Source organism: Podarcis bocagei (genome assembly GCF_964188305.1).
Source record: "Podarcis bocagei genome assembly, chromosome: 3".
In the NCBI taxonomy this organism is placed as follows: domain Eukaryota; kingdom Metazoa; phylum Chordata; class Lepidosauria; order Squamata; family Lacertidae; genus Podarcis; species Podarcis bocagei.
This window is the reverse complement of record NC_138127.1, coordinates 87,680,568-87,704,096: the sequence shown is the minus strand read 5'-3', so window position 1 is coordinate 87,704,096 and position 23,529 is coordinate 87,680,568. Positions and strand designations below refer to the sequence as shown.

The window sequence follows — 23,529 nt, the reverse complement described above, 5'->3', positions numbered from 1 at the left end:
AATTTAGTGGTATTACTAATGGACTAACTTCCACCTTACATTATTTTCATTTCCCTATTTTGCATCTAAAAGTATGTTGATACTGATATCAGTTGCATCTGAGGCAATGGATGTAATGAAGGTCTACCAGGCTTGCATGCTAAGCACACTGCTTGACGGAAGTGAGTTGTGGGCAACTTACACCTGCCAGGAGCAATGTCTCAACACCTTCCACATGCACTGTGTCAGGAAGATTTTGGGCATCACATGGCAGGACAGTCGCAAACAAAGATGTGCTCTCCCAGGGCCACATTCCCAGCATGTTCACACTCCTGTCTCAATGATGTCTATGCTGGCTTGTCCACAGAATAGAAGATGGCAAGATCCCCAAGGATGTGTTCTGTGAGGAGCTGGCTTCAGGCACCATACCTGCACCACAAAAATGTCTGCAAACATGACATGAAGACAGACAACATCAAGACCGCTGTGCGGAAATCTCTTGCAAATGACTACAATGCCGGGAGACAATCAGTCAGCTTGCATATCCACAGCAGTGACCAGAGAAGGAATGACCACTGGGAGGAGTGCAGAAAGAAGAAATGTCATAGTACACCTCCACTGGTACAACCAGACACCTTCATCTGCCCCAATTGCAACAAAACACGTCTCTCTTGTATCAGTTTCTGCAGCCACAGCAGGTGCCATAACTCTCCAATAGTTTGACTTCACTCCTGAAGGCACATTCTTCCATTGTCTCCTGAGACAGACAGATGCCAGCCATCCTATCAATCTTAAACTGAATAGGTGACCTGCTGGGAATAAGGGAAGACAAAAGACAAAAGAAATTAAATGTCTGTGGATTGCATCAGCCCCATGCCCAGAAACAGGTTGCATAGCAAAATCTCACAGTGAGTGACTGAAGAGTTAATATCTGTGCCCTGTTAATGAGAGCTTGTCGAACCAGTGACCCAGAGCTAAAAGGTACAGCCAGCTAGAGATGAGGTCTCCTTTATAAGTTAGAACAGCAAAACTGGAGTTTTTAAGAGTGGAACTCATGTTCCTAATTACTAATCAAGCAAAGGGGAAGCACACCAACACACTGTGCTTTTGCCTGGTCAAAGGAATGTAAACCAGTATCTTTTTGGATCCAGTATGGTACAGGGGGTTTGTTTTGTGTTTTAAAGAATGCTAGAAGTTTGAAAGCCATTCTCTTCATTTAAAATAATTTCCTGGACTGCTTTCAAATAAACCGATCAGACACAACAGCGCGTGGGGCTCCTGTAAGAGGGAATTTTTGGCAAGGGCACCTTGTTGCCATGTAGATTGACAAAAACAGCGCTGCTAAAAAAGTTCTCATCTCTGGAATTGTTCAAAGGTGTCCTCCTTCACTCTTATGGAATCTGACTGGCTCTGGGCTTGTTTCTTAGCTTAATTTGAAAGGCTGGTTCTGACCCATGAAGCCCTAAACAGTTTGGGCCTGGGGTTTCTAAATGACTGCTTGTTTCCTCTGATTTAGTCTCTTGTTATTATTTTCTGTGAACAGCATCCTCAAGGGCAAATGACAGCCGGGGTGGGTGGGGGCGGGGGGTATTTTAAGCAGGAAACTGCACGTTTCTTCAAAAGAGAAGCAGCAAGTTTTTCAAAAGCTTGTTTGCTGAAATATGTAATTTGAACCTACAACCTTCATCAGAGGTTCTTCTTTGGGTGCCCCAACCTCCAGAGGTTATTGGCATGCTGCTAGAGGTAGGGTCTTATTTGTGGTGGCACCAGGATCATAGAATTCCCAAAGCAGCAGTGGTGTGTGAAGGGGGCTGAGCAGCAGTGCTGCCCCTAACAGGAATGGGGTAGGGGGAGGTTGTGGGAGCTCTCGGTTGCAGAACCAACCTGGATCCTGTGATCATCACCTGAGGCCTTTCACTGTGTGTCCCTCCATAGGAGGTCTGGAGGGTGGCAACACAAGAACAGGCCTTTTCAGTGGTGGCTCCTTGCTTGTGGAATGCTCTCCCCAGGAAACTGGCCTGGAGCCAACTTAATATATCTTTGGGCACAAGGCACAACCATTTCCTTTCTGTAAGGCCATTGGCTTTTATCTGTGGTCTCCTTGAGTGGGTGGGATGTTTCAATCCACAAATATGATTGCCTTTTGGATTTTTGTTTATTTGTTTGTTTGTTTGTTTCATAGAACTGTAGAGTTAGGTTAGTCCAACTCCCTGCAATGCAGGAGTCTCAGCTAAAGCATCCATAGCATATAGCCATCCAATCTCGGCTTAAAAACCTCCAAGGAAGGAGAGTCCACAACCTCCTGAGCTTTTCAAACAGCTCTTACTCTCAGAAAGTTCTTCCTGATGTTTAGTCGGAATCTCCTTTCTTGCAACTTGAAGCCATTGGTTCGAGTCCTGCCCTCCAGAGCAGGAGAAAACAAGCCTGTTCCCTCTTCCATGTGACAAAGCCCTTGAGATATTTGAAGTTGACTATCGTATCTCCTCTCAGTCTCCCCTTTTCCAGGCTAAACACACCCAGCTCCTTCAATCTTTCCTCCTTGTTATGGTTGTAAGTCACTGAGATATTTCTGTAGAAACAGCAACGAATAAGTTTAATAATGAAATAAAAACCTGGAGTGCCTCTGATTTCATCACCAGGTCACCCCAGCATGGAGCAGCAGCAGTTCCAATCTACCACCTCATGTGCCGCTGCTGTCCTTAAACACATTGGCAGGACTCTCCTTTACAGTGTATGGTTAGCTAAGCCTGAGTGTATGGTCATCTCAAGGACTCACTGGGTGGGTTATGAGGACCCCCCTCGGGTCCGCAGTGTATGGTTAGCTAAGCCTTTTTGCCTGAGACTTTAATAGGAGTTAATTCTGTCCTTCTTTTAGCTGCTGCTTACCTGTCTATTGAAATTTTAGGCTGGGCTATTTCATGTGTTGGATTCTCTTCTCAGATTTGTTGTTTAGGACACATCTGGGATTGCAATGTCCATGGATGAGATTGAAATCCCAACATCACCTGTTGAATGTCTGCATGAAAAGGGTTGGGTGCTTCTGCTAGCACAAAATGTGTGCAAGCTTAGCTCACATGCATGTTGCAAGTGCTTCGCTGAAGGGAATAATAAGGCTTTTCAGTTTAAGACAAGAATACTTTCAGGTTTCAGAAAATCCCCTCAGATTAGCCTCTCATTTTAGCGAGCCTTGATGTGAAACTTTTGAAGTCTGTAGTTTGGAAGGAAATTCAGCTGTCTCTCCAAATTTGCAATAGGATGCAAAGCTTACCTTGCTTGCTCCAGAGTTTCCCACCCATGAAGGGAAAATAGGGGATCATGGATTGAACCCTACGACTTACCCTCCAATCCCCTGTGGCTTGGCAAGGAAAGAGGAACTCTGAGCCCAGTCTTACAGGTGAGAACAACTCCCCCTACCCACCCTCCTTTGGCTGGCTGCTGTGTTGAGTTGGAAGCAGAGACGGTACTTGCTGTCAGAGCTAAGAAAAATCACGACAATAGTATTTCTGTTCAAAAAAGCCTTAATGAGCTCATGGTGGTTGTTGATTTATAGGGAGACATACTCCACCTAAGTTTTGTGACATCTTTTTTCCCTCTGGCCTTGCTCTTGTGCCTTTGACAGCAGCCTAGAAGGTAAAAAAACCAATTTTAACTTGGAAAAATCTGACACTTAGCAGTCCAATGTGAGGGTCCCTGACTGCTTGGGCCCTTGCAGCAGGCTGATCTCTTGATCCAGTCAAAGTTAAGCATTTTTACAATCCTATGGATTTCAGTGGGAGAGAATGAAGCATAGGCCTAGCTGTCTTTATCTTTGGCCAGCTTTGAGTGGGCTGCATTTCCTATGTCATACCATATATTAAAGTTTTGATGCCGTATGGCCAAGGGTGTGCAATTTCTAGCACGGGTGCCAAAAATGAGATAGGGAGCAGGAGTTTGTGTTGCACCTCGATCAGACAGCTTGTGAGATCTGCTACAACATAGTCATTGTGATGGTCTTAAATAAGGGCAATAGTTCATGGGTTTGGGATAAGGTGAGATAAGGTGCAGAATGGCCAAGATTCAATCCCTCATTTCTCCAGGCAGGGCTGGGAAATAGATAATGAAAAAAGCTCCTGCCTAAAGCTCTGGAGAGCTGCTGCCAGTCAGAGTAGACAGTACAAACTTAGATGAACCAATGGTCAGACTCAGTATAAGACAGCTTCTGATGGTCTTGTGCTCATGCTTATTGACTCTTTTCAAGCACTGAGCAAAACTACCCCAAGTATTCTTTTTTTATTAATCTCTCTCTCTCTCTCTCTCTCTCTCTCTCTCTCTCTCTCTCACACACACACACACACACACACACACACACACACAGCTAACCAGTGGCCTTTGCATCCACAAGTTGCAGTGATGGCCCCCAACTTGAATGATTTTCAAAGAGAATTAGACCAACTGTCAGGAACATGCCCCTTCCCCGAGCACAGCGGAAGAGTCGGCCTCAGAAATTGAGCTAAGCGAACAAGGGGCCGATCCTGCAGATGAGACCTGTTTGTCAGAGTTTAGAGAGGACAGCCCGGCCCTGCTCCTTCCCAGGGAAGAAGCTGTTAGCTCTCAAGGAGAGAAGGAGTTGGGAGTCGGCCAGAGCATTGCCAGGCAACCTTCAGATAAGCCAGAGTCTGCGACTGTGTCTTCTGAGAGTGGGGGGGGGGGGGGACAGGCCATCCATTCAGTCCCCTTACTAGAAGATGGGAGAAGCTCAGAGAACAATGAAAAGGGAGGAGGAGAAAGGCTGGATTTTGGCGTTCTGCCTATTGGGGGAGGGACGATGAGTCAGACTGAGCAACTACTGTCAGTGAGCACAGGCAGGAAGGCCGAGCTCTGAATGTGTTTCTTCTTGTAAATAAACTTACATAAAACTGACGGAGAGTCGTTGCTGCTTATCAGGCTTCTTGCTTGCCAGAGATCGTTAACCCTCTTCTTATGTTCTTATACAGATTTTTAAAAATTTATTTATTAATTAAACACTCCCATTATTATGGCACAGTATTCTAAATTCCTTGGTAGTGAATGTTACAAATACAGTGGTGCCCCGCAAGACGAATGCCTCACAAGATGGAAAACCCACTAGACGAAAGGGTTTTCCGTCTTGGAGGTGCTTTGCAAAACGAATTTCCTATGGGCTTGCTTCGCAAGACGAAAATGTCTTGCGAGTTCCTGCGGGTTTCCCCCCCTCCCTCCCTTTCCCCAAGCCGCTAAGCTGCTTATCAGCTGATCCTAAACCGCTAAGCCACTTAACAGCTGATCCGCTAAGTCGCTTATCAGCTGATCCGCTAAGCCGCTGAACAGCTGATCCGCTAAGCCGCTGAACCGCTTATCAGCTGATCCGCTAAGCCCGCTAAGCCGCTAATAGTGCTAATCCGCTAAGCCGCTAATGGGCTTGCTTCGCAAGATTAAAAAACCGCAAGACGAAGAGACTCGCGGAACGGATTCTTTTCGTCTTGCGAGGCACCACTGTAAAGTAATTACAGTTCACCGTGTTTTGTCATGGGGGAAGATATATCAGCTATTACGGGAGAACCCTGCTAGTTAGGAACGCAACATGAAAATAAGCATCTTTGTTCCCTGCTACAAAATGCTAATGACATTTCAGTCATTTTGCTAATAAAACTGCACATGGTACTGCATTATAATTTTGTGGTTATTTTATCGTGCCTGGTCTCAACACACCGGGAAGGAAAAATAAGGCTGCTGGAAGCTATCTTACATCTGAGTTAATGAAACAGCAGGAGTCTTTTTCAGAAGCCAAGATGAAGCTGGGGTTGTTTTTTTCTTATCTTTTTTTAATTGTTCTCGAGCTTATTATATTTATAGAACTATATTATGTGTAACCCTCCTGGATCAAGACACCCTGGCTCTTTGTAAGCTTCATGAGGAAAGCTGTGAACCATTTATCCAGTGTGTATTAGTGCCAACGACGGATTTGCTATCAGAAGGATTTCTCTTGAACGATGCCCAGTCTGGTCTTTACATTAGAATGGGGAGGGGGTGAATGAAAAGTCTGATGGTACCATCAAAGCATTCCTTAAATTTTAGTAGAATGGCCTCACTGGTGCAAAAGAAGAGGCATCCTTTCCTCCAGGGCCAGGAACATCATCTGATCCCAGTGACCCAAAGTTCTAGGCCATTTACAGGCCACATCATCAAACACTTGCAGCATTCTTCCAGATCAGGGATAGCCAAAGTGGCACCCTCCTTATGTTACTGGACTACAACTCCCACAATCCCTTGACCATGGTCCATGCTGGCAGGGGCTGATGGGAGCTGGAGTGCGTCAATATCTGGTGGGCCACAGGTTCCCCATCCCCATCTAGATCCCACTCCTGCTGAGTGACTTTTGTCTTTTGTGTTGTTGTTGTCATCATCAGGCATTTTTATCTGCCTCATTATCTTCCAACAAAAGGAAGCTCTGGATCCAGCAAAAGCCTTTTAAAACCCTCCATGGGCTTGTTCCCCCTTCTCTCTCTTTGGTGCTCCAGCTCCAACACTCTCCATCACCTGATAACGCATCAAAACACCCAGCCCTTTTTCATTTGCTGCCTCATATAACTTGAATTGACTCCAAGAACACTTGGGTGATGACGGCTCTCTTCCTTCCTTCAAAACCCACCTTTTGTGGAAAACCTTTGGAAGAAACGCCTGGTCCACCTGCCTTCGTGTAACTCAGCGTAACTGTAACTAAACGTAACTTCAGATCTGTTCATTAAATGTGTTTACTGCAGTCCATAAAATGCCAGACCATTAATAGATACACATGCCACTGAAATAATCTTGTTCATTCATTCATTTGTTTTATTTGTATTTCACTTTTCCACACACACACACAAAATCATGCTCAAAGCAGCATACAACAAAGGAAACATACATTTCAAACAAGCACTACGGAAACAATTTCATGATGTCATTGCAAAACATCAAAAATAGTAACAAGGTCACAGTAACATAGCAAAAACAATAGCAAATATCATAACATACAAAAAACACATTTCAATATTATAAATATAACAAGATTACTTGAACCACACACACACACACACACACACACACTCTGCCATTTAACTTTGCCTTTCCTTCCCCCCACCCTGCCCTTCCCATATTTTTGCTCCCTGTAAGCACCTCGCAGCAAAGGCCTGTCCATTTCTCCATTTGTAGAATGCTGCCTGGCACCTAAAGATATGTATGAAGACGCCAGGCGAAAACATTCCTCTTCTCCCAGGCCTTTGGCTAATTGAACAATTAATGGCCTTTTAAACTGTGGGGTGGGGAGTTACTGTTTTTGTTTATTATTGTGCTATGTATTATTGTGTTTTTATATTGTAAGTTGCCCTGTGATTCTCAGATAAAGGGTGGTGTAGAAACAACAACAACAACAACAACAATAACGCACAGTGCATATCCTTCTGTAATACAAACAATTTTGTATGCATGTTTTGGTTGGAGAAATGCATTGCACAATTCAGAAAAGTTTGGATTTGTATGGATAGCAGTGTTTCGATTTGAGGATTGTCTTGGGGACTGTGGATTAAAATGTGAATCAAAATGAATTTGTCTCCCCTTATTTATTATTTCAGCAAAGGCAGCAGCTCTTCATAATTCTTCTGGAATGAGTCTGTGCGGCTGTCTAAGTGACTGAATTGGCTGCTTCCATGCTATGGCATTCCTTATTTGTACAATATGCTCTTTTCTCTCACACACTGAACCTCTATTGAACCCACATTCACTACTGTCCAAAACATAGTCTACATGCAGGTGCAGGCTGCAACTGCTTTACATTTTTCTTTCAATAAATGGTCTTTGAAAGTAATACAGAGCACATAAGGAGCAAAAACACAGTCATTACTGGAAAGGGGAAGCAAATATTTCCATTGTGAAAGTGTATTATCTCCCAGATTTTATTTTTTAAGAATGAACAATGCACACTATTAAGAGAAGTTATTTTCCCTCCCAATGGTTTCCCCATTGTTCCCCACGTAATGAGAGAAATGAAGTTGGATAATGGCCCCATCAGCACTTTACATTCAAAGAAGCATTATGCCTTTATGGTCCCCCGTACCAAGAATTCTGGGTTAAGGGTGCTTAACTTACTACTCTCCTCACAGAGCTACAATTCCTGGAGTTCTCTCAGAAGAGAGATTGATTGTTGAGCCACTCTCGGAATTGTCCAGCAGAGATCCCTACAAGACCATTTCCCCCAGAACATACCTATTCCACCCCCAGTTGTAGTATTTACAAAATTGCAGCCGACCCAGAAATACTAAATTAGAAGGAACAAACTTGATAAAACAGTGTGCTACTACCAAATTATATAAAAACTGAATCTTCTCCACTTCCTTTCTTTGCTTGTGTCACGAGGCCACTTGTCAAAGTTAACCTGTGGAAGATGGAGAAGGGAAAGATCTGGCTGAAGCCAGTTCCCCACCTGTACTATGAGAGAATGTATCCATACATCAGAGGTGTTTTTTTAAAAAAATATAATTTTTATTAACAGGCCAATCAAATCACATTATTTTCAAATCACATTAATTCCAAATCTTACAGCCAGATTTTAAATTTTTTGTTGGGGGTACCTGTACTTCAAGCTCCGAACAGGGGTCCAAGCATCACTTATATTGCTGCTTTAATTAGACAGTTCTATCCAGTTCTGTCCAGATAGTCTCTTTGTTACTTTCCTCATCTTCTTGTTGTTATCATATATTCCTTTCTTTGTGATCTCTGATAATCTTCACAAGCGAGTTGAAAACAAACAGCCTCTGTGTGGGTTTTACACTCTCCAAAAATCATATCATATCACATAAGGACAGACGCCATTCCACACCTCCGTAAAGAACTTTCCCTCAGTCTGTCCGTTGATTTTCCCAGGCTTGTCAAGCATATCTCAGAGGGCTCTGCCAGGTCTAGATCACATTCCAATCACCATTCACATTCCAGTGACCCTGGTCCTCTTCCCCCCATCTTTCTTAGGCAAGCCTGTCTTGGCAAGACGCCATTTTAAAACTGCGTCATAAAACTTTCCTTCATTCTCCGATGTTTACCAATCCTCTCTTTGATCAATAATTCACTCCACACAGTTCTTGAATTCCTGCTTGTGATTAATAAATTGCAACGATTCTTCTCTCTGGGGTAGAGGGTTATTAATACTCACATAAGACCAAAAAAGGAAAAGTTTTTTCCTCCACCCCCTTTCCGTTTCACTCCAAACATACCAGTCTCTTAATGGTGATTCATCGCTTGATTTATTTGTCCTGCCCGTCGCTCCGCTCACAGAGATCCATTAACCAGCAGCCTTTACTCCCGATCTTCGTTTGATGTATGTGCTTTAGCTTCTTTCCAATTATATATTTTGAGCTAAAGCGAACCAGTGCGCTTATTGGAGACAGCATCAGGAAGTGCCGACTTCACCCGAGGGTTTGTGCCAAGTGTCTGGGCACCCCCTTCTTTCGAATCCAGGGGTGAATTATGGACACCGCTGGCAAGGCAGTCCCCCCCATCTCCTGGGGGGGGGGAAGGCTGCATACTTCCCATAGCAGCCTCTTAATTACCTTGTGTGGGTCGGAGAGATGTTATCGTCGGCCATCTTCCAATGCGCCACCTGGTGCCCCCCCCCACATCAGAGGTGGTTTTAGGGTAGCACAACCGGTTCAGCCACACTAGGCACTGCACTCCAGGGGGCGCCACAACAATGGTGTAGAACGTAACACAAGTGGTGGGGGCAAATTTTAATTTCGCACAGGGCGTTGCTGAAATTTGAGAGGCCAAAGTTTGCCACTACACTCATGGTTCCCTATGATTAAAAAAATGAAAAATTGTCCAGTAGCACCTTAGAGATCAAATTTATTGTATCTGAAGAAGTGTGCATGCACACGAAAGCTTATACCCAGTAAAACTTAGTTGGTTTCTAAGGTGCTACTGGACAATTTTTTAATTTTTTAATTTATTTCGACTGCGTCAGACCAGCACAGCTGCCTACCTGAATCTAGGATCCCTATGATGATTTCTTTGTGGTGTCCTCGCAGTTATATATGCAATGACTCTGTGGTAATGTTACAATTGTGTTTGTGCATGAATTTCTCTCCTCCCCTTCTGCAATATAGGAGAAATAATGTTGCCTAACCATAAAGCATTGCCATAAAGCAAGGGCGGATAACCTTTGGCCCTCCAGAGGTTGCTGGAGTCCCCTCTTCTGGCATCCCTTTCACTTCATCAGACACATCTAGTCCTAGCAAACATTTGCCACAATAACTTCGGCGATCTTCTGGTGCCATTTGACAAGTAAAAGGTCCTTCAACAAAGTTATGAGGCAATCCTATGCCTGGGGTTAAGTTACTTTGAATTAAGGGAATTAAGGTTGTATTCCTATACATAGTTATCCAGGGGTAAGTTCCACTGAATCCAGTAGGACTTACTTCTGAGAATGCATGTACAGGGATGCAATGTTACTGCTGAAGAGACAAGATTCTGTGGTAAAATATTTTGATTCCACATAGGAAGAAGGTGGAAATGAGGAAAAAGAGTCTCTGCCCATTTTACATGTTGGACAGAAAACACAGCCATTTCACATGACTTTGCTAAAGCAATTAGTGGGTTCCAGTATGCGTAGTAATTGTCATGGAAACCACATCACAAACCACATTTCTGGCCCAGAGTCATTACCCATCTAATAGGAATGGAACAACCTACAAATATTTTAAAATTCGCCTTTGTGGAAGATATAGCCTCTGTATTAAATATCCATCCAGTTCAAACCAAGTCAGACAAATATGTCTCTGTTCCTTTTGCCAGAAATATCCATTCACATTCATGTTTGACCTCAGCATGGGTACTGATCTCTTTAAAGCATTTCCAAAATCGCACATATGTTTAAGCTTACAAGCCCTGGTGTTGTTCAAAGTCAGAGTACAGCTTGGTAATTAATATAGTCATGATACATATGTGTTCAACTGCCCCCTTCCTCCCCTCCAAATGTAGGACTCTTCAAACATTACACACGTGAAGGCAGCAGGCATAATGAAAGTGGCAGTGTGTAGCAAAAAAAGAAAAGAAAAAAAAGTGAATGCAATTCTAGGCTGCATCAATAGATGTATCATGTCCAGATCAAGTCAAGTAGTGGTATCACTCCATGCTGCTTTGGTCAGATTCCACCTGGACGATTGCATCCAGTTCTGGGCACCACAGTTTAAGAAGTATAAGCTGACAAGCTGCAGAGGAAGGGCAACCAAGATGATCTAGGGTCTAGAAGTCAAGGCTTATGAGGAATGTTAAAGAGGCCTGGTAAAGAGGAGACTGGGAGGAGATATGACAGTCCTTTAAAAGGTTGTCACATGGTAGTTGGAGCAAGCTTGTTTTCTGATGCTCCAGAATGTAGGACAAACAAATTGATTCAAATCACAAAATTTCGACTGAAAATTAGGAACAACTTTCAGATGATTAGAGCTGTTCAACAATGAAACGACCATAGGAAAAGCTTTATTCAGAAATGTGCATATTCAGAAATATTCACACTAAAACCTTGATGAATTTTCTTTTCAATTTTAATTATTATTATTTGTACACTAGGATTACATTACATTACTGTAACAACTGAAAATAACATCAGGAGTTGCAAAACTTTACAGACTGTTAAATTAAACAATAGAAGAGAAACCTAAGAAATGCAGGAGTAATTATTTTCCTTGAAACCCATAATTACAACCCATAATTACAATTACTTGAGATGATCCTTCTTTAGAGTGTTTAGCTACCTTTCTGCTGATACCCTAGAGAGGCTAAACATTGGATCCATTCAAAAGAAAGTTTCATCACAATTTTGAATGACAAGCAAAAATCACTTTGTGGTTTATTTGTGGTTACTTTTCCACATTAAAAAAAAATGACCACAAAATTCAACTTCATTCTCAATGGGAACACAGGAAGCTTCCTTGGATCAGACTATTGGTCTAACTAGCTCAGTATTGCCAACTCTGACTGACAGTTTCTCTCTAGACTTTCAATTCAATGATTATTATTTTTTTACATTATGTGCTATTTAACCACTTTGCCTAGACTATACTTTAGTTACCTGAGCTATGTTCCCTCTCCGTGCGAGTTAGAAATAAGTTAGGGAAGCACAGCCCTGCTGTCCTTTAACAGACGAAAGAAATCTATGACCACTAAAATGTCTGTTGAGACCAAGTCCCCACTCACAGCAGAATGTACCATGTGGTGCCCTGAGGTATTGACTCCCCATTTGAACATTCAAGTACTCACTCATTACACTGTGTGACCCCAGCAAATACCATATCTCCCCCAAATTACCTGAAAGACCATCTCCTTCCCTACAGACCCTCTCAGGTGCTAAGATCAGGACCACTCTTGGTTGTTCCACCATCTTCAGAAGCTCAGGGTGGTGGTGACCTGGGAGAGGACATTATCTGTGGGAGCCCCTAACTTATAGAACTTCCTCCCCACAGAGGTTTGCCTTGCACCTTCATTATAAAGTTTTTGGCGAATGCTGAAGACACATCTCTTATCCCTGGCTTTTGACATTTGAGATGTTTATTTTCAGGACCCATCTTATTTCTATGGTCGTAAGTTGTTTTAAAAAGTTTCAAATACTGAGTTTTAATTGTTGTAACCCACTTTGGGACGTTAGGGTGACAGGTGGGTTATTAATGAAACTAATAGTTCACAGTCATAGCTACAGATTGTCTGTAGCTGTGGGAAGATAGTGTAGCATCAGTTCATCATGGAAGGTTTGCTTTGCAAACCTAAAAATCTGAAAATGGTATTTAAGTCTTAAGGTTTTCATTTTCAGGACATAAATGGCTGATGGAAGACAGATCCAGGTATTTTGAGCCATGTGCTCGACTCCTCAAAGCTCAAAAGCTGTTTCCAGTTTTATAAATACATGAAGAAAGCTGAAATGCTTTTTTGGAGGGAAAGAGAAAGGAAATTATCCCTTGGGCTGAGATTTTGGCATGGCAAGTTTCAGCCAGGAGGAAACTTTACATTACAGCCAAGTTATAAACCCCACAGAGTGAAGGAGTGGTGGAGGAACAGGGATGGAACCTAATGGAGCAGCTGGCACTAAGCTAAGAATATTACTGTTGCAAACACCATGCTAGAACAACAGCATCTCTTGAACAAGAAACTGCCTCTGCCTAATCTACAGCAAGATGTTTGGCTTTTCTTTCACGTTAGGAGTTGCCAAAATCTACATATTGTGTTTAGGAAGAGGGGGGAATTTTATTTATTTATTTAAAGGAAGCACTTCTTGAGCTCGAGCCATGCCAAATTAGAAAATATATCTATCTATTCCCAGTGTCCCATGGCACATTGGTGTGCCAAGAAACAGAACTCAGGATGGGGCTATGCATTTAGGGAGCAGTCTTGATTCTCGTTGGTGGTGGGATCACCAGTCAAATGTTATTTCTAAGTGCATCCATCACTTTCTGTCATGTAAATGAACGGTTCCCATTAACCTCACACAGCAAACAAATGCAAACAGATCAGAGCACTTACCAGATACAGTTTTAATGGGTGCAAAACCATTTGTGAGAGTGAATGGCCTGAACCACTCTGAAGAGAAATGCTAAGGCTCCTTCTAGACCAGCAATGGAGAATGTGTGGTCCTCCCGATGTTGTTGGACTATAACTCTCATCACCCTTGACCATGGGCCATGCTGGTTGAGGCTGATGGAAGCTGAATAACTTCTGGAGGACCACAGGTCCCCCATCACTCTTAAAGACATAAATGCATTCCTATATCCCTACCTACCAACTAACCAATCAATCTACCTAGTTGTCATAAAATCAGACCTCTCTCCCCACCTTTCCCACTCTCTCTCTTTCCCTTCTCCTGTCCCTTCCTATTAATTTGTCCACTTCAGTGAAAACTCAGCACCTCTTGGCCATCTCTCAGATCCTTGCACTTAACTGAAGACTGGAAAAATTGAAAAACGGAGAGAACCAAAACTGATCCAATCCTAGTCCTTCCAGATGTGGTTGGAATCCAGTTCCCGTCAGCTCTAGCCAATGTTCAGGGATGATCGCAGATGCAGTCCAACAACATCTGGAAGGACATAGGTTAGCCAGTAATGCCTTCCATAAAGGTCTGGTTGAAGTCCTATATATAGCTATATGTTGCGACTTAGTCCCAAAACACATACCCAGATTCCATGTTATGTAACATTTGTTTTCAGACAGTGGTTGTACCAATAGTGTTTCAACTGCCTTCTTTTTGAAGACACACACAAAGCACAAAACTGAAATATGGAAGAGAGAGACAGAAAAATAAAATTGGAGAGGGATGTGCATGTATTAATTTTTTAATGTGGGTCATTTGATTCGCGTTGCAGTTAAAAGTGTAAACAGATTTAAGAGTTGGAAATTTAATCCTCATCAAGCAGACTAATACTGCCTTTGGTGGTTATGTAGCAAGGCTCAAGGATATTGGCTTCACATAATAGATATTCAGCAGATCACTAGAGAAACTGTGAATGATGACACAGTAACAATTCTTTTTAATTATTTAAAAGATGACAGATAAAAGACGACCCAATTGTTCCTTATGAACTTTTTGATTTCTGCAAAAGTAGTTTATGCTCACTTTTGGAAATCCCCCCGTGTTCCTGCTATATTGGAATGGCTTGTGAAAAGAGTTGAAATTGTACACATGGAAAAATGAACAAAATCGTTCCTCACAATTCAAGACACTGGTTGACGCAAAACTCGAACTAGAATAAGTTTAGAAAGACTGAATTTATCAGGAATGTTGTGAAACATTCTGTTTTGTCGCTCTCTTCACTTTTTGTTTCTGTATTCTTTTGCCCCCCCCCCCTTTATTAAAGTTTTGAAAATTTGTTAAATAAAATGTGTTGAGGGGGTGGGGAAAAATGCATTCATACAGTAAAATAAAATGTTGCAGGTAGGAGTTAAAGGTCATTTCTGAGTATCAGAAACAACCGATTCTGTGTACAGCTCCCCATGTGGTGAACCTTTGAACTGCTGATTTTCATAGGGGAACTGTTAGGAGCAGAGGTGCCAGCTTGTGAGGGGGATAGGCGGCTACGTCATGCACCTGACATTGTGATGTCCTGATGCCGTGCACGTGAGCATCGTGCTCCCTTCCTAAGTCAGTCAGAAGCTTCCTGGGCTTTGTGAAAGAGGTGCCAGGATTCTGGAGTCCTCCTCCTCCTTCTTCTTGTTGTTTAGTCATTTAGTCATGTCCGACTCTTTGTGACCCCATGGACCAGAGCACGCCAGGCACTCCTGTCTTCCACTGCCTCCCGCAGTTTGGTCAAACTCATGCTGGATGGACTTTGAAAAGATGGCAGGATGGATCTTGGACCCATTGGAGCCTCACACCTCCCTCCCTAAGCTGGGCAGAAGCTTCCTCGGCTTTGGGAAGGAGGCACCAGAGGAACATTTAGGGGACTAGCCTAGTCTCCTTTGTCCAATGACCGCACACCACTGGAACTTTCTAGCTTCTAGTCTCATGGGTGTAAAGGAAGGCCAATAACTACACTTTCAGCTCTATTACTGAACACATTGGATCGTCAGAGGAAAAGAGTTGCCATTGCTAAGTTGAAAAGCAGCTACTGAAATCTTCATTCACTGTTGAGGATGGACAAATGTCTTCATCTCAGTTTCTCATCCCCCCCCCCATCTGAAGTTCCATCCTCTATACATTCCCACACCATGTATGCCTCCCTTGTTCTCTTATAATGGCAATGGCACTAGTGCTGTCTTAAATCTTAAGCATATCCGGTGCCGTGGTGCAAAGATCCCACCGGCACACACACCCCATTTCCCAGAGTTGTTGACCTTTTTTAAGGGGGGGCAAAGTTGTTGACGCAGCCGAGGAGGTGGTGTGTCATGTAGCCAGTGGAGAGAGCTCTGGACTGCAGGAAAGCATCCGGAGCCTTCCCGCATCCGGCGGGTGCCGGAGGCGTGCAGGCACCAAGCCCCCGCTCCGCCTCACTTACCTCCCTGCTCTCCCCTCCCTGAACTCTCCGCTTTGGCGCCCTCCACTGCTTGGCGCCCTGGCTCACCATGCCACTATGCCCAATGGTAAAGACGTCCCTGAATGGCACCCACCTGAGGTTGTTGTTGCTCTTGTTTTTAACATGTATTTTGTGGTTTTGTGTTGTAATTTTATATAAAGGGTGGTATAATAATAATAATAGATATGCCACTCAATTTTTAAAAAATCTCTAAACGGTTTACACAAAATGGTACCATCATGTTACTCTTCTGGCATGTTGCCTCTTCCTCTTTAAGACCCTAATGCTGTAACCTTTATAGGGGATTGCTGAACCTTTATATAGAGGGTTGCTGTCAGAGATGACTGTGGGAACATTCTCAGATCAGTCACTCATTCTCCTCAATTCAATTGCAGGGCTCCCTGGTGCAACATTTCATTGACTCCGGCTGTGTCTCAGATTCAGAATTTGTAGCCCCGAGGGGCTTGTTCCTTAGCTTCCTTTTCAAACTCGTCTGGCCCTTTCTGCAGCTTGGCTTGCAAGTCATGGCTGATCAACTTGTCTTACCTTCCGAAGGGCCAGATTAGGTGCTCGATGGACCAGCTAATTGCACCTAAGAGATGAGCTGCTGGTCCCACATTACAGCATATGGCATAAGATCAACATGCTTCATATCCTCTGCTTTGCAAGAATGCTTCTCCCTCCGCCCCACATTAGGCTTGGTTCAGGCACAGTCCTTACCAGACCACTCTAATGATTCATTTCCAGAGGATATAGCAGTTGCTTAACAGAGTCATTAAGAAAAAGGGGGGGAAGTGGGGTGGGGAAGAGGGAGGAAATAACCATTTGTAAAAGTAATTTGTGGTCATTTGCTTTATAGGCTCCAGAATCAATGAGTGGGCTTTAAGATATTCAGTAGAAAGAACATCTAGGTAAATAAACAATGCTGCCATATTTAGTCTTAATTCAGTTTCATTAGTTAATCCAATTATCCTCAAAGCAATGCATTCATACTAAGGAATGTGATTCTGGAACATTTAGTATCTTCTACTTGTGCGCCACATGCAAGGTTGTATGTGTATATTTTCTGTTGATTAACGGATGTTAAACTATAAATCTGGAGCCCCATGAACCTGATCCCTACGTCTATATTTAGGCCAGAAGTTCTTTATTTATTCATTCATTACTTGGACTTAGAAACGCTATCTGCCTCCCTGTGACAATATCTAAACGTTGCCGCCCTTTCCACTCTTTCTCTTGGCATATACACCCAGCTCAGCCTGCATTTATTTATTTATTTGTTAATTCATTCATTAAATGTCTACCCTGCCCCTCCTCCCAAAGGAGCCCAGGCCGGTAAACAACTAGTAAGAAGGCATCTTAAAAACAATTCCAGTACAGATTTAGACTAGGGAAGCTCTCAACTTAAAAGGCATGTTAAAAGAAGAAGGCTTTATTAGGCACCCAAAAGACAGCAAAGATGGTGCCTGTCCCATATACATGGGGAGGGAAATCAGAAGTTTAAAAGTGCCACAACACCCTATAACTCTGGATCTCCATAGCTCTGGAGCATATCCTCAGCTCCCCATTATACAGGCTTACATTATGTATGGGTTAGTTACAAGGTTGGTCTTAATTTCTCATAACCCAAGATTAAGAAAAGCCACATTCACAGTCAGACAGCTGCCCATCTGGAATAGCAGATGTAATGTGTGGAGCTTGGTGAGTCGAACTGTAGTGAGACATCATGCCTCATTCACTAGGGTTGTTATTATCATTTATTAAATTTGTATACCGCCCTTCATCAGCAGATCTCAGGATGGTTCTCAACCTAAAAGCACAATATAAAAATACCAAATGCACAATAAAAACAACAACAACAACAAATCAATAGTCCCTCCTCATATTCCCCCCACACAAGCACATTTAAAAGGGGTATATGGTGTTAATCAGCCAAAGGGCTGGTTAAAAAGGAACATTTTCACCTGGCTCCTAAAGGTGTATTCTGAAGTCACCAGCCAAAGCTCCCTGAGGAGAGCGTTCTACAAATGGGGAGCCACTGCAGAAAAGGCCCGTTCGAGTTGCCACACTGTGGACTCTTGTGGAGGAGACACACAAAGAAAGGCCTCAGAGGATGATCTCAGGATCTGGGTAGGTTCCTATGGAGAGAGGTGGTCTATGAGGTATTGTGGTCCTGAGCCATTTAATACTTTTTAGGTCAAAACCAGCACTTTGAATTGGGCCTGGAAGCTAATTGGCAGCCAATGCAGTCAAGCAAGGATCAATGTGATATGCTTAAACCAACTTGTCCTAGTGAGCAACATGACCATTGAATTCTGCACCAGTAATTCATCCTGAAACTGTAAACCAGGATGATCTGTCAGGCCCTCCAGCTATTGCTGGACTCCAACTCCCCAACCAACATGACCAAAGGTCAGGAATTATGGTGGTTGTAGTCCAGCAACATCCAAAGGGCCATAGGCTACCCCACCCCCTGCTTGTAGCCAAGAAGGCTGGCTGTGACCCCAACAGCATTGCCCTACTTCTAGCAATAAACACAGCACATTGTTGGCAGCAAAGGTTCTCACAAATTCAAGGGAGTGGAATAGTCCTTGAAGCTGACTCGCAGCTAGGAAACAGCCTGGAGTTCACAGTGCCTCAAGGTTTGGGAAGGGCGCAATGGCACTTTAAAGTCAATGTTCCACACCCCTTTTCAGAATTTTGCTAAGACCTCTTCAAACACAACAGAGCTCGCATGGCAACTGCTGACACAGCTCCAGCTAAGCCATAAAGTCCCTTGATCAAAATGTAAACACGAAGGTTTCATTTGTTTACATATGACTCTCACCTTGGCATGGCTGATCCCAGCAACACACCCCATGTGAATCAAGGAAAGGTCTCAATGGCAAACGATCAAGCTCAAACTTGCGGAGATAGAAAAGCTCGCCAGAGAGGCTGAAGCAGAATTCATCTCTGACAGATTAAATACTACTGTCATAAGCATGATTTGTGCTGAAAATGTACAGGAAAAACCCAGAGGACAATCCAGGAAGTCAGTTACATCACCATGAAAACAGCAGCCATGGACAAGGCCAATGACTCTTTAACCCCTTTCTTCCTTTTCCTCTTTTCACACTCTACTAAATCCTCTACAAAGGCTTGCAGAAGACACCTATGACCTTCATTTCCCCTCATTGCCCCTCAGGAAATGAGAAATGCATACAATTCATTTCCCTTTGCATGGGCTATGGCAACAGATATGTCGGTAGAGTGTTCTATTAAAAAGTGTTCAGATGGGCAGATCTGGATCTGCAATTCATGAATACATGGAACAGCTATAAAACAGCTAATCATACCTATGGGCCTTCAAGATGGAACCACCACTATTACTTCATATAAGAGTCTCCAACTGCGTCTGAAGAATAATAAATCCTTGCTAAGGAATTTGTGTAACTCTAAAAGCAGACATTGAAAACAATGAGCCTGATAGCTTTCTTCAAATATCTGAAGGGCTGTGACAAAGAAGATGGAGCAGATGTTATTCTCTGTTGCTCCAGAGGGCACAACTAATAGGTGGAGATGTCAAGGAAACTGATTTCAGCTAAGCATTAGCAGAATCTTCCTAACAGTAAGCAGTGTTTGGCCAGGAAACAGGTGGTGGCCTCAATTCATGCAAATTCATTTATTTATTTGCTACACTTATATCCCATATTGTCCCCAATCAACTCAAGGCAGTGTATATAGTTCCCTCCCCTGCATTTTATCCCCATAACAAGCCTGTAGGGTAGTCTAGGTTGACATAGTGACAAGCCCAAAGTCTCCCAAACTGAGCTTCATGGCAGAGCGGGGATTTGAACCTGCCTTTCCCTGGTCCTAGTCCAACGCTCTAAGCCCTATACACCACGTTGCATCTCCTTATGCCATTTCTGTCTGAAATGCAGAGGCTTGGAGTAAACACCATGAACAAAGGGAAACTGCATTATTTCCTGCCAGCTCTGGTTCTTCAGTGTTCCACATGTAAATGTTCAGCTGCTGGGAGAACAGAGTGCGAATTTGCTTTCTTGCTCACAAACCAAGGAGCAGATCCCAGCTGATGGTGATAGGGTTAGGCAGCAAGTTCCTGCCTCTTCCTGGAAATATTTATAATGGTTACAAGTGTCAAGAGGCAGGAGAACGGAGGCAGCAAAATCCTACCAATGTGCATGATTTTCACTACCCGTTTCATAGGCAGAATATAAATTGTATGGATTAATGAATGAACAGTTGTACTCCTGCTTCTGCAGGGATATGCGCTAACCTTGATTTCTCCTGCTCTGTCGGCCGATAGCACATTATAACAATGATGTCCTCCACGTGTTTTGGACTACAACTGACATTGTCCTCATTCAGTACGGCCAATGGTCAAGGATTATGGGAGTTGTAGTTTACAACGTTTGGAGAGCACCATGTTGGCTACCCTTGCATTAGAACATTGTGATGCTGCTATTGTGCTCCTGGGCTTCCAGCACTCCTCCAGTTGGCCATCGCTGGGTGAGATAGGCCTGTGGCTTGACCCAGCAGGACTCTTCTTACGTTAGGAAATTTGCTGGTTAATAGTCAAGGTAGCTGGTTGTTGGGAAGCCTTTGGCAGCACATAGAGAAGATGGCATTCTTCCAGTTGACAGGCTGTGTGAAAAACATGAGCTGGTGTCAGGGAAGGTGATGGACAAAGCGAGCTGTCAATAGGCTGAAGAGAAATGCTTTGGAGGTGCAGGGTTTCTCTTTTCTCCCCCTGCAAATTTTATCTTGCAGATTTCTAGGTGTTTCTCTTTGCCTTCACTTCCACATTCCCCTGCCTGCCGCAGTGTGTGCAAGGGGCAAATTTGTAGATGGGACACAGGAAACTGCCTTGTACTGAAGCAGACCATTGGTATATCTGGTTTGTATTCTCTACGGTACACTGACTGGCAGTGGCTCTCCAGGGTTTCAAGCAAGGGACATTCCCAACCCTACCTGTAGATGTCGGGGGGTTGAACATGGGTCTTCAGATGCTCTACCACCAATCTTCAGCCTTTCCCCTATAGGGAGTGATGAGGCACATGGACATAGCTTGTGGCTGCATGTTACACCAATGTAGGCCAAGGGATGAATCCTGGGAGTCTCTAAAAGTCCACTCTCTCCCCTGGCTAAGCCCCTTCAGGAAAAATTAGTTGTGTTTAACTGATATTGGTGGCATTTAATTGATTTATCCCATTGATCTCATCCTGATCAGGGTCTGCATTTGTAGATGAGGTAAGGGGGGAGGAAGTGGCCTGGGGCAAAGTAACTTTCTGCTCTATCATTACCTCAATGAAATTAGCATTTGACCAGAACACTTGGAATAAAAAGTAGAAAATGGAAGAGGAAGCTGATGAGCATCCAAGAGATTCCCCCAAAGCCCTAGTTTTTTTAAAAAAAAACTCCACCCAACTTTGTTCTCTAAAGTATCCTGACCACTTTAGCATTCTGCAAGAATACTGTATTCCATTCAGTGTGTTAGCTTCAAATATATACCTACTTTTAACTAAAGAAAGCAAACTTTCCGATATGGGAGCTTTTCCCCAAGCTGGATATTTTTGAACTTATCACAACTTTCAAGTGAACATGCCTTGGAGTTGTCAACTTTTTTATTCTCAACGTCCATCTCCCACCTAACATTTTGTAATTGTACTGGATTAAATTCTGATTGTGACGTCTGTAAACTGCACCCCACTCAGCCTCAACCTCCCTCTGCTCACACGTTCAAGGAGGGAAACGCCAATTAACTGTATTTCTCTCAAGGTGGATTTGAAGTTGATTTTGTTTTGCTTTCTTTCTTTTTTAAATATATTTTCCTAAGTATTAAAGGTTTGCTCCTACCTCCCATGAGTTTCCTTGTGGGGGAACCAAACAACCCAGGCAGTTAAAGGAGCACTGTAGCTCAATAAATTAGCACAGCAGACTACCCTAATATTATTCCCAATACAACAATTCACCACTTGCTTTCCAGCTATCTAAACTGCCTCTAGACATTTTCTCATATGGAAATGCTACACTCCCCTTTAACACCATAATGTTTCCCCATAAAGTCCGTCTCATCTTCTCTTCCCTAAATGCTCATATACTCATAACTCACCACATAGCCAGTTATGCAGTCTCCAGGAGCCTTGCCTCCCACAATAAGAGACTGTATTCCTTTGGGGGTACACAAATGTTGACCATTAAGTGAAAATTGCCCATTCAAGGGAACAACTTATTTCAACAAGGAATCTGGGGTGGGGGGGACGAGTTGTTCCAGTAAGAATGAGGAAATATAGGAAAGGCAAACATATTCACTAGGGTGGTTCCTTATATGTAGTATTGCATGCCTTCCTTCACAGGAAAACCAATGCTATCTGACCTTCTGTTATAGAGAAGACATGTTTTGTAGTGGCCCAGATACCATAACCCTAGCTGCCAAACTGACCAGGGTAGGCTACGTATAATGTGACACATGCAATGTAACATTTGTATGGCCATGCTGCAAGCATGTTAAGGGGCGGTAAGTCTTAGAAAGCCATACATTGAGGATGAACAGTGAGGACTGTTGCCTTCAAACATACCGTAAGTTCTCTGCAAATGTAAGCATTCTTTCACTTTTTCAGTTCTTTGAGAGCGCACGGTTAGGGATGACGTGGTAGATATTTGTATATTTGTGTATGTCTCAAGACTGCTGTTGTGCTCATGCCCCGTTGGTGGGCTTCCCATAGGCATCTGGTTAGCCATTATGAGAACAAGATGCTGACTTAATTTTTCACTATACATTTTAATGCACACTTTCTTCTAACATTTCTCTCAAAGGAGAGTTGTGTTCCTGTTTTTGTATTATTTCATGATTAGGTTGGTTCAAATTCAGTTGTGAATCTAATTGAATTTTCCCCAAATCCCTATTATGTATTTTTTTAAAGAGGATGATGATGATGATAGCTTGTATACTGCCCTATGCACAACATAAAATCACAATATAAAAACACAACATAAATAATAAAAACAGGAACAACTCAATAATGTTGGGTTTATGTTCTATCACTGAGATATGATCCCACTCCTTTAGCCGTTGAAATGAATGGGAGCAGCACAAAAGCATGGCAGTGCTTTTGCAAATTATACCCAAGTGAAATTGACCAATGGACCTAAAACAGGCTGGCAGACCCCATCAAACCTTAGGCAAAAGCCATGTTCTGTCGGCTGCAAAGTTCTTGACCACACCCATGGCTTATTGATCTGCTCACTAAATAAATAAATAAATAAATAAATAAATAAATAATTGTCCAGTAGCACCTTAGAGACCAACTAAGTTTGTTCTGGGTATAAGCTTTCGTGTGCGTGCACACTTCTTCAGATACACTGAAACAGAAGTCACCTGACCAGATCCTTATACAGTGTTACCTCTGGTTATGTACTTAATTTGTTCCGGAGGTCCGTTCTTAACCTGAAACTGTTCTTAACCTGAAGCACCACTTTAGCTAATGGGGCCTCCTGCTGCCGCCATGCCGCCGGAGCACGATTTCTGTTCTCA

The 23,529-nt window shown here is 43.1% G+C and overlaps 1 long non-coding RNA gene across 1 annotated transcript; it reads right to left on the bottom strand.

The window, feature by feature from the left end:
• Nucleotides 1–132: 132 nt before the first annotated feature.
• On the bottom strand, nt 133–18,940 carry LOC308582742. Its single transcript, XR_014005829.1, has 3 exons — nt 18,823–18,940; nt 17,960–18,133; nt 133–788 (listed from the first exon to the last, which is right to left on the bottom strand). It is a non-coding gene; the product is annotated as an uncharacterized lncRNA (long non-coding RNA).
• Nucleotides 18,941–23,529: the final 4,589 nt, after the last annotated feature.